The sequence below is a fragment of the Euprymna scolopes genome, chromosome 9 (genome assembly GCF_053919585.1).
Source record: "Euprymna scolopes isolate OS-2025 chromosome 9, ASM5391958v1, whole genome shotgun sequence".
In the NCBI taxonomy this organism is placed as follows: Eukaryota; Metazoa; Mollusca; class Cephalopoda; order Sepiida; family Sepiolidae; genus Euprymna; species Euprymna scolopes.
In genome coordinates, this window is record NC_136490.1 from 44,049,650 (window position 1) to 44,066,109 (window position 16,460).

Here is a 16,460-nt window from a genome sequence, read left to right on the forward strand (position 1 = left end):
AGCGAGCGCCTCTGTGACCACTTGAATGTCCGTGGGGCAAGACACGAACACGGTGACGTCATCGGCGAACGCGGAAACCCTAGTTCGTGTGCCTCCAGGAAGAGCTATCCCGCGCAGGACTGGTGTAGTCGCCTCGTCCCTTAACTTGCGAAGGAGGGGTTCCAACGCCAGGACGTACAAGAGAGGCGACAGCGGACAACTCTGTCGCACCGACCGGGAGACGGCAAAAGACTCGGACAGCTTATCATTTATCTGCACCGCTACCGTCGGCCTGTCATACAGTACAGAGCTCCACTTGCGGAAGTCCGGAGTAAATCCGGCGGCCTCCAGCACAGATCCCAGGAACCTATGGTCCACCCTATCGAAAGCCTTGGGCTGATCCAAACTGATCAGCGCTGCCTCCGCGTCGTCTTCTGCCCCCTCTATGATCGTGCGTATCAGATGAAGATTGTCCTGAATCGATCTCCCCTTCATAGCATAGCTCTAGTCTGGCTCGATCAAGTCAGTGATGATAACCTGCAACCGATTCGCAAGAACCTTGACCAAAATCTTTAACTCTGTGTTTAGCAGAGTGAAGGGCCTGTAATCGTCTAAATCTTTTCCTCCCCTCCATGCCGTTGACCTTTCCTCAGCAATGTGATCACTCCCTTGGTCACCTGCCCAGGGATGGAGCCCTGAACAAACCAATGGTTGAACATATCCTTCATAATAGGGACCAACATGGGCGACACACTCAAGTAAAATTCGTAGGGTAGACCATCAAGCCCCGGGGACTTGTTTCAGCCGACCTGCTTCAACGCAGTAATGATCTCATGTTTTGCGACAAGACCAACACAGCTAGCCGATCGAGCCGCCGTGAAGCGGGGCGAGTCGGGAAAATAGCTGCCAAACTCTTCGACTCTGAGTCTGGGTAGTTGGGTGAAGCGTGATACTTTCGAAACCCCTCGCAAATCTTCCGCGTCGACACGAGGGCGTGCCCTTCCAGGTCGTTTACCTTTCGAATGTACCCGTCCGAGCCGCGCCTTAGAGCAGCCTTACACTCAACAGCGTCTATATTAACAGCCTAGTTCGAGACTTTCATTAGCCTAGCCCTAACTATCTGCCCCTCGTACCGCTCGCTAGCCAAGCGGTTGAGGTCTTGTTTAGCTAGTGCTATCTCTAGGGGGTCCCCTCTCTCCACCGCCCGGATCAGCCTATTCTCTATACACTTCTTGGCCTTAGCCTTATCTAGCTCGAGGTGTTGGCTGTACTGGACCGAGAAGCGTCTAATCTTAGCCTTGAGACTAACCCACCACTTACTCCCGGTAACCGCCTCCACTAATTCCCGTTGGATTATCTCTGTAACCTTCAACCGGTAGTCCTCCAGCTCCAACAAGGTGCTGTTGAACTTCCAGTATCCGTCCAGTTTAGGCCTATAGCTCAAGTTCAGGCGGGTCATAACTAGTTTATGGTCCGAGTGTCCTAAAAAGTGGAACGTGGGTCAAGATAGAAAATCTACATCGCCTCTTCTAACTAAAATCCTATCCAAGTAAGTACTTAGATAGGAAGGCGTATTAGGAGCCACGTCCACATCTCCCGCCCTGGGTGATCCAGGCGAAATCTGTCGACCAGTTCGCACGAAGCCATCAGGTCAGACAGACTGCCGTCACACCACACCGACCCGCTAGTCCCCCCGACCTTATCTATCTTGGGATCAAGGATGGAATTCCAATCACACATTAAGACTACCCTCTCCGGATCATCTATAAAACCCTCCACCTGTCGAAAGAAGGAAGCCCTCTTCAACAGCGGAATAAGGTGCGTAAACTGCGACTATCCGGAACACACTGCTATTAACGGCAACATCGACGACAATCGCCCGCCCGTGCTCGTCCGCGTGAACAACATTCACCGACGCTGATAGGGTGCGATTTACTAGCAAGGAGATTCCACGACTATAGGTATTGCCATATGCTGAGTAAACATCGTAATCGTTCACCAGCACCTGACAATCCCCGTCACAAATAAAGTGGGTCTCCTGTATAGCAGCAATATCTACCTTGAGGGACACCAGATCTCTCAGCACGCGCGCGGCCTTGCTTCGACATCTGAGGCCCCTCACATTATAAGTAGCCAAGTTTAAAGCCATTCAGTGTCACACTCGGGCCTGAAGTCCTCGGGGGTGAGGACGTGGCAGGCCTGTCCAAGGCTTCCGGTCAGTAAGTCTCCAGAGGGTACTCCATTCTTAGCCACGCCTCCCACGTCCAGGGGGAAAATTAATTTTAACGCCCTGTAGAAGGAGGGGTGAATATATACAGGGACTCTGCCCTCACATTTAAAAAGTAAATTGTTTAGTGAAGGATGCTCCGTGTCCACCAGCTGCTGGCCTAGGATTGCATCCTTCGCGGCATCTATCCACGCCCCGAGGGCCTCAGTCCTGGAATCCTTGTTGACCCTAATAAATGTAGTCAACAAGGGAGCGTCCTTGAACTTGGTTGGGTCGGTGACATTATCGCCACCGACGTACAGAAAGTTCTTTAGTTTTGTATAACGGACCTTCTGCTGGCCTTTCAGTTCTGTTGTTGGCTGCAGAGGGCCCGTCTCACATATCCTTCCCCCAGGAAGGAAGGGAAGTACCTTTGTCCGCTCCATGCGGATTCGTGGGGTGGGTTTTTCCTTGACTGGAGAGGGAGTGGGTGCAGGGGGAGTAGGGGAGGTTATATCGGGTGTTTGGGTGTATGATGGCGGGGTAGGTTGTTTTTTGGGGTGATTACTCGACCTTTCTGAGGATTGATTGCGAGGTAGTGTTCTTGGGGAGGGGGACATTGCTCTGGCTGTTTTGGGGGTGGGAATTGGGGGTTCAGCCTCCACTGGTTGGATATTGTCTTTGGAGGTGAGGGTGTCTCCCTTGGATCTCCTGCTTTTCCTCCTCTTCGTCGTTCTCTTGCTGACTGCTGCCTCTGATGTTGTCTCTTCTGTGTCTGTGGCTGTCTCTAGACCCTCCAACGCGATCTCTTCCTCAGAGTCTTGGAGCTTCCTCTTGTTTGAGGAAGAGGGCGCCCGAGTGTCCAGCCGGGTGATTTCGGGTTGGGTTTCGGTAATTATTGGTTTGGGCAGATTTTTGTGTGGTCTGCCCTTCCTTGTGACCGTTGCCCAACCCGCTTCTGCTGCCGGGTTGGAATTGCCTGCGGCGGGTGCTGCGGCTGGGGCTGGGGCTTGTACCTCTGCTGGGGTTTTGGCGGGTGTTTTGGTGGGGACTTTTCCCTGGGGGTTGGCTGGTTGCCTTTTAGGACAGTCCTTGGCCATGTGTCCCCTCAACTGGCAGTGCCAGCAGTGAGGTTTTCTTCCCTCCACGATCAGTGCCATGGTTTACTTTCTAAACTTGAGCATGGCTGGAATGTTGTCAAAACTGTCCTTGCCCAGGATCATCCAAACTTTGTATTCCCTAGTCAAAACATTGCGTCGACCGCGGGCTGGGGAGACTGCCCCCACCTCACCGTACTGACTCAGTATTGCCCCGACTTGGTTTCCAGTCATGTAGCACGGGACATTCAGTACTGAGACAGTGGTGTTCCTCCGCCGAGGTATACTCGCTGGAGCCGAATGTTCCTGCTTCTGTGTTCAGTCCTGGCCAGTCTTTTTGCATCCTCCTCTTTGGGGAGCAGAATATTCCACATGCCGAAACTCCTCCTGCATATATAACTTGCCGGAATGTTCAAGTCAATGAAGATTTCCACCATAGTGTCTTTGTTGACACCCGTTAAACTCCTGGTATTGAGGTCAGAGGTGATCAGGGAGAGAACTCTCTTCTCCAATTTTTCAATCTGTCCCGGAAGGGGTATGATGGTTGTTCCCTTTGTGACATACTTGTAAGTGGAGTTGAAGAGTTCCCTATAATCAGCGAGTGTAATCTGCTCCAGCTCCGGAGTGCCCCATGTTTTATTCTCGTCCTGTTTGTTGTTGGACGGACCGGGGAGGGGATCGGCTGCCGATGTCTTTTCTTTCTGCTGCTGGCTCTGTTGTTGCTGCTGCTTGGCCCTTTTGTTTGGGGCTAACTCTGGCCAGTCCTCCTGTGGTGTCGTAGACTGGTTTTGGCCCGCCTTCTGGTCCGTTTCCTTCCTTTTGCCCGGAGATTGAGTCATGGGATTTCTCCCATCGGGGTTTATTGTCGGTGGGTTAGTTTTCGGGGCTTTCGGTGGTGTGGGTGTGTTTGGGGAAGCGTTGGGCGGTGGTGCCTTATATCCTCCCTCCCGAGAGGCTTTAGCGATTCCAAAGTGTCCATGAAAAGCGCTTGGGTTCTACAGGCAACTCCGTCTTCATCATCTTACCCTTCGGACGTTGAGGAGCTGCCCTCATGGGGAGTAGGTGCTTGGTGGCTGAAGGAGGGTTGGGAGCCTGGGAAACTGGGGGTGCCACGGGCTGTGAGCCACCATTGTTGCCTTCAGCCTCCTCGTCTCCAATTTCTCCCTGTTCATCTGCCGGGAGGATGTCCTAGTTGGGAGTAGGAGTGCTGGGGTCTTCTCCGGCCGACGAGGATTGAGGTGGAGGGGGGTTCGTTGGGAGTGATCCCCCGGAAAGGTGCCTCTTTCCCTCATTAACCGCCTTCCTGGTCCCTTTCCTCTTGGGGTGGTCCTCTTGGGGAGTCTGGCCCATCCATTTTCGAGTCCATAGGGAATGAACTCACACATACACGTATACACACACGAAGTTCCTTTCATATAATATTAGACAGAGGGATTACAATAAGAGAATTTCTACACTTCATAGTTTTGTCTGCTTGGAATAATCATTCCATGCAAAGGTAATTTGCAAGATGTTTTCATTCAGCCATGATATCTACCTCGTTTCTCCATATGTTTGCAATGCAGATGTATATATCAACTCAATTAATATTTTCAACTTTTGTCGTGGTTCTGACTAGATAAAATTATATAGTTATAATTGTAAGTTTGAATAGACTATTAGCCGATATTTTACGGCAAGTATTATTCTAGGTTACATATTGGGCAGGTTCTATTTACATTGTTCAATATAATGTAATGCTCATAAGAGTTGAAGTAAAAGATACATGATTTATGCTAGTTATTCTGAAATTATGATTACTATTATGACATCTGTAAATTCAATGGAAAGAGAAATACATTTAATCAAGAAATATATTTTATAAGCTTCTGGATAACGCAAACATATTTTTGGGCCGAAAATCTGATAACATCCGTTTCTATTCCAATAGTTCCCATTGCCTTTTAAATATAGAACTGGTCCAAATGTGATGAATCACTAAGTACAAATAAACACTCAAAAACATAATATTTAGCTACATAGTTCGATACAAATAATTGTAAAAGACAATTTTTAATTGAATCCCTCCAATCTTGGTAGACAATTATATTCTTTTTATCCTGTTTCTTTCGAATAATTCGTTTTTACGAAAAATTCTGCTGATTTTTTCCTCGGTGAAAAACCGTTGCACCAGATTGAGTAATCTTCTATAGCCATTTTGCAATTTTGAATATTTTTAAAATAGTAGTTTATCTTACAAAGCTACGGATTACATAAAAAAGAAACAAAAGAATATTATATAAATAAAATCTACTGAGATTGATTGCCGCCTATTATTACGCCACAATCTATATTGATATTTAAACCAGAAAGATGCATACATTCACCAAATATTTATAGAGGAATTCGGTTGAAAAGAAATTTCTTGTGGAATTTTTACTGTTGATTACAAATGATGTATTTTGAAACAAGTTTTAGTTATAATACTTTTATTTTATAAATCATTTTAAATATCATTTTTCGTCTGTGTAATAGTTTTAATTACAATCGTTCTAAAACAATTATGTGTTCTTTACAAAACGCTGAATACAATATGGCAATAAGCAAAATCACCCAATTTTCCTATTCTAATCCAAGCTAGGCCGAAAAGCTGCTGAAAAAGCTTGCGATATCAACGAAGCTTTTGGACTAGGATCTACTACTGTACGCACAGCACCATGGTGGTTTAAGAAATTTCCTGGCGGAGACAAGATTCTAGAAGATGATAAGCGGCCATCGGATGATTAAAACGATTAATTAAGAGCTTTGGTAGAAACCAATTCAGGCACAAAAGTTCGAAAACTTGCTGCTGAATAACGACGATTTCTAACAAAAAAAAGACAAATATTTTAATAAATGGGTTTCTCATAAATTGAACCACTATCAGAAGAAACGCTGTTATGAAGCGTCACCTTCCTTCCTTATTCGCACCCTGGACAATGCTTTTCTTGACCGGGTTGTGGCTTGTGATGAAAAGTAGGTTCTTTACGAAAATCAGCGACGCTTAGCTCTATGGGTACACGCCGAGGAAGCCTCACGACACTTTCCAAAGCTAGAATTATACCAAAAAAGGTCATGCAACCGGTCTCCTCCATTACAGTATTTTAATGCAGGCGAAACCATTACGGTGAAGAAATGCTGTCAACATATGGATGAAATGCCTCAGAAACTTCGACGACGACAACCACAATTAGTTAACAGAAAGGGTCAAATTCTCTTCAAAGACAATATCCGCCCGCACGTTGATAAACCGACCCTGCATATATTGAACGAAGCTCTGCATCATCCACATTATTTTCCAGACCTCCCATGTTCCGACTACCATCTCGACATTTTTCAAAACGATATCAAAAACGCATTCAGCGACTCCATCGCTACAAAACACGACGATTCTTACGTTGTTGGCATGATTCCCCTTGTTTTGTGTTGGCAAAAGTGATTTCATTCTGGTGGTTCTGATTTCGATCAATAATCTTTTGTTTGAGCCAATATATTTTACTCTAAATTTAACAATTAAAGCCCCAAGTCTACCTGATATATGAAATTTCTAAATAGCTTTGAAAGTATTTTATTATTTTTGACACGTGCTCATAAATTCAAGTAATAAGGTACTATTTCATTGATATTTAGAAACGTCAACGACATTTTCCTAAATATTTAAAAATTAAAAATATTTTTTATATTTATAAATTCCGAACGTGTTTTTATGTAGCATGATATTCCATGTTTTATAAATATGAAATATGTAAAAGTTAGAACAATGGCTCACGACCAATTTAGCAGATTTTGAAAAAATATAAATAAAGCAGTACTTTTGTGTATATATGACTGCTTGTTTCAATATTTAACCGATAAACACCTAAACTACAGGTCACATAACACTAAAATAAACAAGAAATAGTAACCATACACCAATGATGGTTTTTATAAGTACAATATTTGTCTCAATGGATGAATAATACTTACCATCATATATCACGAAGTTGAAATGTAAACTGTTCATTTCAACTCGCCGACATATTTTTACTTCTTTCTGCGCATGCACAAATTCAATTCATTTTTTGGGTCGTTTAATTGCATATCCTCCTTACCTGTCTCTCGATACTTCTACTGGTATAAGTCACAACAGGAGCGCTAAATGTTTTTGTTTCGTTTCTAGCAGGTGTACCCTTAGTAATCTTTTAAAAAATGTGGAAACCACTAAGGTACATATATCAAAAAGGTACAATAAAATATTCAATAGATAATTGGCTCTGTAATACGATATAAGAAATCTGCATAAATTAAAATATTTGTAACCGTGTTTTATGACATGAAATAACCGAATCTTATAATAAATTTGAGGGTGTCTATAAATTAATATATACCAACATCTTATTACTAATAAAGATCGACAGAGGATTATCTCTCTTGACATGTCGATTTTTATTAGAGTGACCTCTCCTTTGTTAAACAGTTTTTTCACACATTCAAAACAATAACCATAAAATAGAGGCTAACTCACAGAATACGAAAACGCTACGGAGCCAGTAACTTTTCTCTGTTCTTTACCAAACAACAACCAACATGCCTAAATACGATCGAAAGACAATCCGACGGGAACATTACATAAATAACACTCAAAGTGAGAACAATATTCTGATCAATACAAATAATATAAACACTCAGTCCTCACATAAAAAAATCAGAACTTCAATTTAAAATTATATATCAGACTTTAAGCGTATTCGTTTACATGCAAAAAAGGTACACTCAATAAAAATATGGGTTTTCTTTAAAATAACAAACAGCCATTTGAGAGGGTCCTTACTTTTACTGTACATATATGAATATTTAAAAAGAACTATTAATAAGAAGAAACGGTGAAAGGATTTTGATTTATTTATACTTCTCTTATTTCGTCAAACATTACGATATTTCTGAACCAAGAGAGAATTTTCTCTCCGTAGAAGTTTTTCTCTGGCGATACAAAGTATACAGTATTAAATTTCTGTAAATTGTAGCCAGATATAAGCGCCAGGAAGAAAGAAATCTGCTCGATTAATTAAACGAAGGATTCCATTAAAACATCATTACATGAATACGAGGTTAAAAGAAAGATAGCTGATTTCCATGAGGGGAACTTGAAGACGGTCGGAATTACATCGGTCGAAATATTTTTAAATTATATGTAAATTAAAAATAGAATAAGTTATGCGTACTCAGAAAGAAAAATAAATATTTCCACACATGTAAAAAAAAAGTGACGTAAAGCTAGAAAGTAAAAATCTGAGTATTCGCAAAAAAAGTGGAATCTGCATATTACACGACGCAAATATCCTTTGGAAAGAAATGAACGAAACGAAATATACATTGTTTGGTACGTGTGTAGAAATTGAACCAGATGTAACTAAATGGCGGCTCAGTTTTGCTCGGGAGATGACGTAAACCACCGGATTTCGAGGAGCGAAAATATAACGAAAATAAACCTATAACGAAAATAAAAATATAACGAAAATCAAAATATAACGAAAATAAAAAATATAACGGAAATATAAAAATATAACGGAAATAAAAAATATAACGGAAATAAAAAATATAACGGAAATAAAAAAATATAACGAAAATAAAAAATATAACGAAAATAAAAAGTATAACGAAAATAAAAAATATAACGAAAATAAAAAATATAACGAAAATAAAAAATATAACGAAAATAAAAAATATAACGAAAATAAAAAATATAACGAAAATAAAAAATATAACGAAAATAAAAAAAATAACGAAAATAAAAAAATATAACGAAAATAAAAAATATAACGAAAATAAAAAAAAATAACGAAAATAAAAAAAAATATAACGAAAATAAAAATATAACGAAAATAAAAAATATAACGAAAAAAAAATATAACGAAAATAAAAAATATAACGAAAATAAAAAATATATAACGAAAATAAAAATATAACGAAAATAAAAAATATAACGAAAATAAAAAATATAACGAAAATAACAAAAAATATGACGAAAATAAAATATAACGAAAATAAAAAATATAACGAAAATAAAAAATATAACGAAAATAAAAAAATATAACGACAAAAAAATATAACGAAAATAAAAATATAACGAAAATAAGAATATAACGAAAATAAAAAATGTAACGAAAATAAGAATATAACGAAAATAAAAAATATAACGAAAATAAAAAAATATAACGAAAATAAAAATATATAACGAAAATAAAAATATATAACGAAAATAAAAAAATATAACGAAAATAAAAATATATAACGAAAATAAAAAAATATAACGAAAATAAAAATATAACGAAAATAAAAAATATAACGAAAATAAAAAAAAATAACGAAAATAAAAAAAAATATAACGAAAATAAAAATATAACGAAAATAAAAAATATAACGAAAATAAAAAATATAACGAAAATAAAAATATATAACGAAAATAAAAAAATATAACGAAAATAAAAATATAACGAAAATAAAAAATATAACGAAAATAAAAAATATAACGAAAATAAAAAAATATAACGAAAATAAAAATATAACGAAAATAAAAAATATAACAAAAATAAAAAAATATAACGAAAATAAAAAAATATAACGAAAATAAAAATATAACGAAAATAAAAAATATAACGAAAATAAAAAATATCACGAAAATAAAAAAATATAACGACAAAAAAATATAACGAAAATAAAAATATAACGAAAATAAGAATATAACGAAAATAAAAAATGTAACGAAAATAAGAATATAACGAAAATAAAAAAATATAACGAAAATAAAAAATATAACGTAAATAAAAAAATATAACGAAAATAAAAAATATAACGTAAATAAAAAAATATAACGAACATAAAAAATATAACGAAAATAAAAAATATAACGTAAATAAAAAAATATAACGAAAATAAAAAAATATAACGAAAATAAAAAATATAACGAAATTAAAAAAATATAACGTAAATAAAAAAATATAACGAAAATAAAAAAATATAACGAAAATAAAAAATGTAACGAAAATAAGAATATAACGAAAATAACAAATATAACGAAAATAAAAATATAACGAAAATAAAAAATATAACGTAAATAAAAAAATAACGAAAATAAAAAATATAACGAAAATAAAAAATATAACGAAAATAAAAAATATAACGTAAATAAAAAAATATAACGAAAATAAAAATATAACGAAAATAAAAAGTATAACGAAAATAAAAAATATAACGAATATAAAAAATTAAACAAAAATACAAAATATAACGAAAATAAAAAATATAACGAAAATAAAAAATATAACGAAAATAAAAAAATATAACGAAAAAAAAGTACAACGAAAATAAAAAATATAACGAATATAAAAAATATAACGAAAATAATAAATATAACGAAAATAAGAATATAACAAAAATAAGAATATATCGAAAATAAAAAATATAACGAAAATAAAAAATATAACGAAAATATAAATATGACGAAAATAAAAATATAACGAAAATAAAAAATATAACGAAAATTAAAAAATATAACGAAAATAAAAAATATAGCGAAAATAAAAAATATAATGAAAATAAAAATATAATGAACATAAAAATATAACGAAAATAAAAGAAATAAAACGAAAATAAAAATATGACGAAAATAAAAATATAACGAACATAAAAATATAACGAAAATAAAAAAAATAAAACGAAAATAAAAATAAAACGAAAATAAAAAATAAAACGAAAATAAAAATATAACGAAAATAAAAAAAATATAACGAAAATAAAAAATATAACGAAAATAAAAAAATATAGCGAATTTAAAAACACATACAACGACTTACAGTAATAAATTGTGTGTTATTCTTGTAACAATTTTTACAGGGGAAAAATAAATAAGTTGTATTTTTGTACCATTTTTTATCAAACAAAATTAAAGAAAATAAATAAGTACATTATTTTTTGTGTTTTTCATATTTTTTTACACAAGTTAAAAAAGCACACATTTCTTCTGTTTTTTTTTTCTGTATTATTTTTTTTACATTTTTCTTCATTTTTGCAACTAATTCAAAGTTCAGTTATTTAATTGTTTTTCTATGAATTTTTTTCTTGTAATTTGGGGAATAACAACCATGTATATTTTTTAATAAAATTTGATTAGGATAGCCGGGACATTCCCAACGGATTACGTAGACATGTCTTCAGTGGCATCAGACAACACCCAGTAGATAGCACATAACTGGACACATCAATTTTTATCGGACCGTCTTTTGGCGATGATGGAACTCTCGTAACAAGACGCGCAATTTATTTATTGCGGCGATTAATCGTTCCATTTGGCAATATGAAACGACACCAACCGGCGCCTGCAACTGTTCTCTGTAGGTGGAGATATTCATCCTGCATTAAGTTGCGAGGAACGGCCGTTTGAGGGTGTGTTGTTTTCTTTATTTATTGAGTTTATTTCTTCTACTATTTTCTACAACGATCGTCTGCTCTTTTGGCGCGCATTGATTGGCTAATCGGCGTCTTACGTCGGATTACAGTCAAACCTGAACCCATAACGTCATGTTCAGAACAAAACCGAGCGAACGGTTACTTACGCCAAGTTCAAATTCTGCACAAGAACCCTTCATTTAAATGCATTCTTCTACATAAAATGATAGTTTTATAAGAAAAAAGAACGACTAAAGCTCACGAGCATTGTGACGTAAACTATTTAATTCACACATTTAAAAGGCGTATAAAAAGTAAATTGAGTTGTACACTTGTTTAAACAACACTAAAATGTCGAATATATATCGTAAACATTTCCTTAAAAGATAATTAGTAAATGAAATGATCAATTAATTGGATGTAGAGAATTTTATTTATTAACAGCAACAGAAAACGCATTTAAATTTTCATACCAGCTATTCTTCGCTCTATAATAAAGAACAAAGCGTATTTCTTTGTACATATTGATATATGTAAATCAACAATAACTAGTTAACTTCCAGTAATGATGGATTTATGTATGATTCCACAAAATTAGGACACTTTTACAAATTAGTGTTTTGTAAAAAATATGCACAAGTATATTAGGAAGTTTTACCTCCTGGATTAGAAGAAAAAACAGTATCTTATGGAGGAAAATAACTCTCATATTGTTATACTAGATTATAACCTCACATACTTTAATCAGATTATCAGATTCTAACATATATCTATAATATAAAGCTGATCGTCTGTGTGTGTGTGTCTGGTCACGAATGGGCTCCTATATGGTTGACTATTATAGGAAACTGATAACATATAATAATAGAAGATCTATCGAGACATAGGAAAGGGTATGTGTGATCTGGCATAATGAGGATTCATTAAAATTGTGGGTTCTGTGTACGCGTTGGTCCACAAAGTATGGAAATAAAAAAATAAAAAATAAAAAAAAACATTTACAAGTGTTTTGATATAGATGTACATAATAATACTTTGATAAGTATCTTTTAACTGAAATATGGATAGTATAATAAAATTGTGGGGTCGTCGTTCGCGCCTGGCCTCCATAGAATTGAAATAGGCACATACTTTAATACAGACATTTAATATCTGTCTCCGTAAATATACTTTGATAATTATGTTTCAGTTTGAAGAAATATGGTATAATAAAATTATGGGAAGTTCGTTCGCGCCTGACCTCCAAAGAATGGAAATGTGTCACAAAGTTTAACAAGTTTTTTTTTTTTTAATATAGATCCACAGAATATTGTGATAAGTGTTTCAGTGTGAACAGGTATGGTATAATAAATTATGGGGTTTATCTATAATATTTTTATTTTCATTATATTTTGCTTAGGTTTTGAGACCCCCAAATCCGAAGCTATCTCTTTACAACGTTTCCGTTTCATAACCTATCATACTTTCATAAATCAGAGCCCATTTTCTGTAGGCTGTTTTTGAACGCAGTCAACGACGGGTACTTTTGCGAGTATATATATATATATATATATATATATATATATATATATATATATATATATATGTGTGTGTGTGTGTGTGTGTGTGTGTGTGTGTGTGTGTGTGTGTGGATTGTCATTTCTTTGACAGAAGAAGACCATCTTTCCCTTGCCTTCTTGTTGATTATTCATTCATTTTCCTGTACTTTTGTAATATTGTTATTTTTTTTAAATTTAATTTATATATATATATATATATATATATATATATATATATATATATATATATATATATATATATATATATATATATATACATGTGGAGATGTGATCAAGATGCATCAATTTCTACCTACTATCAGAAGGAAAGAGGCTCTTCAGACCAGTCCTGCTCTTACACAGTCTGTTGCAAAGGTCACGCTTAAGCTGAGATTGAAAGATGCCAACTGGTGCTGCTCTACTATGGACGTAAATATGGCGCTTCAGGCCTACACTCGATTTGCAGACCATAAAGCAAACAAAGCAACTGTGTCCCGCAGTGTTTTCCCATCAAAGAAATATTGATCCCCATGTAATTGTTTGTGGCTAGCTAGGTCATCTCCGGATAAAGTCATTTTGCCGCATAAATCACAGATGTGGTTCTGCATGAAATCCTCCGACAGACCTGATAGATCTGACAGATTTTTCTTCCGGATATCACACTTCATTTTTGCATGCTCATATTTTTCTTCTCAAAGCTATCACAGCCATGATAGACCAAGGATCGCCACTTTTTACGATCATTGGAAGTACTTTCCCAACTGAACACGTCAATTCCAAAAGCTTTAAGGTTATCTTTGATTTTATCCCTAAAGCGTTTTCAATGTTTATGTTTTGGATGCTTTCCTTGTGTATTTTCACCATAGAACAGGCGCTTTGGCAATCACTTGTCGTCCATCCTTGTCAGATTCCAGCCCACCTCATCTGGCTGCGTATAATAAACTTCTCGATACAAGATACGTCAGCTCGCATGAGAACATTCATATCAGGTATAAAAGAGCTCCACCTGATGCCTAGAATGTGTCGCCGGAATTTCTGGTACACTCTCTCCATGACTTTTATGTGTCTACCATAAGTTGTCCAGGCCTCAGAAGCGTAAAGCAAGGATGTTAAAATACAAGATTGATAGACACTGATCTTTGTATGAAGAGTTATGCCACTTTCAGACCACACTCGCTTCTCTAAACCACCAAAAGCCTTAGTGTCACGCTATATCTTATAGTTGACCTCAGCATGCAGGGTTCCATCTCTGGCAAGAGTACTACCCAAATACACAAATGTGTCAACCACAGCAAGTCTCTGGTTGTTGACAAAAATATTTGCTTCCACATACAAACCACCGGGTTGAGGTGTAAACATGATCTTAGTCTTCTTAAGATTAATAGTAAGCCCAAAAGACGCACGGCCCCCTGAAAACAGATCCATGATACCATGCATATCCCTCCCACTATGAGCTACGAGATCGGCGTCATCCGCATAATGCAATTCACGAACCAGGTGCTGAAATGTCCTTGTTGAAGCATGAAAACGACGGAGATCAAATACCTTACCTGTGGTTCTGAAACGCAAATAAATCCCCAGACAACATTCCCTAAAGTCATAGGAAAGCATAGTTGCAAAATAAATTGAAAAAAGTGTAGGTGCTGGGATATCACCCTGCTTCACACCATTGTCAACTGAGATGCGTTCTGATAGGCATCCGTTGAAGTTGGCGAGCCTTCATATTAGTGTGGAGCTCCCTGAGTAATCGTTATTGGCCTGTACTGAGAGGGGGATGAGCGATCACCTGAATTCTTAAATACAGGGCATACTGATGAGATTTACCAGGGAGATGGGAAACTATTCTCCTTAAGACATCGTTTAAACAGTTTTGTATGTATGAGCGCTAGTTCAGGTTGAAGTTTTTTGTGTACTATAATTGGAATACCGTCAGGGCCAGTTGCTTTACTGGAATCAAGGTTTTTGATTAGCTTGGCAACATCACGTAGAGATATACGTATATCACATAGCGTGTTTTCTGATACAGGAGGAAATATTGGGGGTTGGCGGCCTTGGTCGCAAAGGATAGAATTATCATAGGACATCTAGAAAAGTTCACACATTCCACGTAGCAACAGTTAGGTTATTCCTCTCCTGATAAAATTTTGATTTTCCTTGTTTCTTATTTTTCTTCAACTGAGCATTCGGTGTTAACAATTCAATAGAGTTCCGTCAACGTAAGGAATATTTATAAACATATTTTAATGTTTTCCGTTTTGTGCTTTCGATTATGGCATATGTAGTTTATAAAAAAATGTATTTAAGTAGTTATCGTCTCAAATTTCGTTTTAATTTCTATTCGCTAAATTTATTTAAAGTAAAGAGCATTAAAAACTATTTTAAAACAAAAAAATAACATGAACTGAACTTTTATTGACTATGGTAACATTTATTTCTTGTATATTTTTTTCGGGTAGTCGTTTGTTGGCTTTTCTGCTAAACAATCTTACTAAATAATATCGACAAAATATCAAAAAACGAAGAAACAAAAATCGTTTTGAAAAATAATGAAGATTTACTTACTTTAGTACCGCAAAATGGGATATGAAAAAAGTAACCACGTAATTACTTTAGTTTTTTAAAGTAAAGAATCGATATGAATATGAATAAGAAGAAAGTGCCACCCTTTTCAAGCAGAACAGATTCGTTTCAGTTTTACAGTATTGAACGGTGTAGTATTGCGCCGTTGGATTCAGGGTTGTACTATTGTAATGTAAAAATACGCAGAAAGGGTTGTAATCAACTGAATTCCCTCTAGTACACTGAGGAAAGCTTAAACAGATATATAAATAAAATAAAAAGGTTATGTAAATGTCTTTAAAAAGACACGTAATCACGTGAGCAGGATTTTTCTTTCTTTTTACACGATAAAAGTAAACTTCTGATATTTTATTATTTATCTATTTATCTATTTTCGAAAGAGTGGACCGTGCACATGGAGAAGGAAAAAAAACAGAGTTATGCAAAATTTGTGTCGAGAATTGTTAAAGTTCTGATTTTTTTTGGGGGGGGGCTTTACTTTAATAAGAACGTGAATTATGAGGTGAATTTATTCGACAAAATATGATTCAACTAAAAAAAATGAATAAAAGCTAACGTGAATTAAGATTAAAGTTAAGGTGTTATTGTGGACCCTCACCCCTTTTAAAAAAAACCTTG